The sequence below is a fragment of the Rosa chinensis genome, chromosome 2 (assembly GCF_002994745.2).
Source record: "Rosa chinensis cultivar Old Blush chromosome 2, RchiOBHm-V2, whole genome shotgun sequence".
Lineage (NCBI taxonomy): Eukaryota > Viridiplantae > Streptophyta > Magnoliopsida > Rosales > Rosaceae > Rosa > Rosa chinensis.
The window spans coordinates 47,389,384-47,392,357 of record NC_037089.1 but is presented as its reverse complement, the minus strand read 5'-3'; the positions used below and the strand labels follow the sequence as shown (position 1 = coordinate 47,392,357).

The 2,974-nt window shown below is 35.3% G+C and overlaps 1 long non-coding RNA gene across 1 annotated transcript; it reads right to left on the bottom strand.

Annotated features, from left to right (window-relative positions):
- Nucleotides 1-456: 456 nt before the first annotated feature.
- LOC121051414 lies at nucleotides 457-2,669 on the bottom strand. Its single transcript, XR_005805652.1, has 2 exons — nucleotides 2,313-2,669; nucleotides 457-851 (listed from the first exon to the last, which is right to left on the bottom strand). It is a non-coding gene; the product is annotated as an uncharacterized LOC121051414 (long non-coding RNA).
- Nucleotides 2,670-2,974: the final 305 nt, after the last annotated feature.

The window sequence follows — 2,974 nt, the reverse complement described above, 5'->3', positions numbered from 1 at the left end:
CGGGGGAACTTGTACTTTTTCTCTTTACTATGTACCAACCAAATAATAATAATACTAAGGCTATGTTTGGTACGGCTGGGCTTTTCAGAAAAGCTGGCTTCTGCTTATTTCTGAGAATAAGTGGCTGAAAAGCAAAGTAGCTGAGTGTTTGGTAAACTGGCTTTTTATAAGAGCTGTCAGTGGCAAAAGCATTGACAAAGTGTTTGGTAAAATCAAACTGGCTTGTGCTTTTTGTTTGTGGAATGACTAAATTGGACATGAGAGATTATTTTACTTTGATTGTTTGATAATACAATGTTGTTCAAATACTCTTGTTATTATTTTTAATCTTTATTATATTCTTATTAATTTTTGTCGACTTTCAATTTTTATAAATTATGATAACCATATGATTAATATTAGACAATTTTAAAAATAACGTATACAAATATATTAGTAACATTGACATGCATCAAATGCCAGTCAAATTGAAGCGTTCACTTTTATTCCAAGAAAAAATATATAGAGATGTAGCATTGATTAACTAATATCCAACATCAATGTACTAAATAGACAACAACATAAACATGTTCACTAAAAGATACTACCAAGTCTAAATATTAAAATTGTGGCCTTATAAACTACTTCCTCATCTTCGTGTTCTTCCTCGTCCTTATCCTTAGGCATATCATCATCCATCACTATAATTATATACAGTATAGCCTCGGACAGTAGCAACTTGACCCCCAATCTGCTCCATGACCTCTACCCATATTCACCAAGATATTTACTTGAATAACTTTTCACTTTTAATTACAATTCATATACTTCTTCATTTAAGAGGTTACTCTTCGGTTCCAATAGAAGCTTTCCTAAAAGATCACAGGAGCACACATTAGTTAAGCAAACATTTTACTGAGACAAGCACTATCAAGATGGACCACAATAAGAATTTTTGTAATAAGAATAAGCTTCACCAAGATGGACCACAAGGTTCCAGTTCATCTTCAACAATCTCTTGACTGCATGCTAAGTTAAAAATTTCTTCCAGATTGGAGTCATAAATAATTAAAGAAAGAACAAGTTGATTGCTGAAACCAAATAAAGCTGAAACACACAATTAGTGGTCATAACATATTCTTTTGGCTTTATACGGATTAGGATATATATACCATGCCACCATTATCTTGAGCTATTTAAGTTCTATCATGAATTTGCAATGTTGCAGAACTTTGCCCAAAAACTTTCTTTACCAAATTAATTCTCTCTAATGAATCAAATAGCCGAAATGCATCAACAAGATGACCTTGGCGGCACAATCCATTTATAACTGAATTATAAGCAATAATATTCAGGGTGATTCCCTTAGATTTAGCAAAACCACAGAGATCTAGTGCCTCACTGATATATCCACCCTTGCAAAGGCCATCAACCATGTGCGAATAATCAAATGCATCCAGAACGGGTACACTATCTTCAGCCTCCATGAAAAGCTGATATGCAACCAAAACTTTACCCTTCTTCATAAGTGTCTTGAAAAGAGAAATAGGCAAGGTAATGGCTGTAGGTCTGTCCTTGATCTTTTCTAAAAAGCAGAAAGCATCATTGACATCCTTCAGGCACATGTGGTAAGCAAGAATCTGGCTTACTTTAGGTTCAACTAGTCCATATTCTTTTAGAAAGATGTTTAAAAGAGGCAGAGTTAGCCACTCTTTTCTATCATTAATTAGACCTTCTAAAATTGAATAATAAGTTTTTCTCGTTGCAACCGACCCTTCCCTCCTCATCACTGCATACACTTCAAATGCAGACTCATGAAACCCTCTCTTGCACAAGAAACTGATCGCAACATTGCTCATAACATCATACATACCTGGCCTCAAATTTTCCACTCCGTGAACCAAATTTAAAACTCCAGTTGCACTTTTTTGTTTAAAAGTTGCCTTCAAAAGAATTTTGCCCAATAAGGATATAATCTATCTTTATTACTGAGTATCTCCTTGCACAACTGATAATCGAATAGTCATTGTCTTGGAACTTAATTCTTGCAGCTATTCTTTGTTAATACATTAGCCCTTTCTTAGAAAAACTAGAATCGGGCATAACAATTGAAACTATATTGACACATAATCATCAACCCAGATCAAGATATCAAACTACAATCACACACCTCACTCTTAACAGAAACCCAGAACAACCCAGATCAAGATACAGTCAGAAAGCCCAGAATTTTATCGAACCCAAATCAAGAGACTATTTAATTTTAGGTTTTCAGGACAGAGAGAAATGAAATCAAACCCCAAGAAATCAAAATCACAAACAAAACTCCTTACCGAACTCGAGGTGGCCACAAGGGAGAGCAAAGGCGGAGGCACCGATGGATGCACAACGTCGTCCTAAGAGCACCGAGAGAGAGAAGACAGAAAGGGAGAGTTGAGGAAGAGAAGAGGCTGGTCGTGTGTGTAATTCCTTGAAGTTCATAAGGGTACCCAATGGTATTTTGAAAAATTCATTAAACCTTCGCTACAGTAGCCGCGGCTTCTGGCTTCTAAAAGCAAGGGTCCCCTGGCTTCTGCTTTTCCAGCTTATAAGCCCTGGCTTCCAAAAGAAGCCCGCGTGAAGTTGATTTACCAAACACCAAATGGGACATTGCTTATAAGCACAGGAGGTTAAAAGCCGTACCAAACGCACCCTAATAATAGACTATATTTTGAACTTTTGAAGTAATCTAATGTTACTTCTTTTTAATTTCAATTTGTCAAATATGTCACATGATGAAAAATCACACACATTATATATATGCATTTCACATGTATTTGTATGTGTGTGTGTGTATATATATATATATATATCTATCTATCTATCTATCTATCTATCTATTTGGAAGTGCAAATTATGTAATATGAACAATGTAATCCCACCCTATTAGAACATGTCATTTCTAGCGGCTTAAAGTGGGAGATTTGTAGATGAATCCTGCTTAGGCAATTCATTT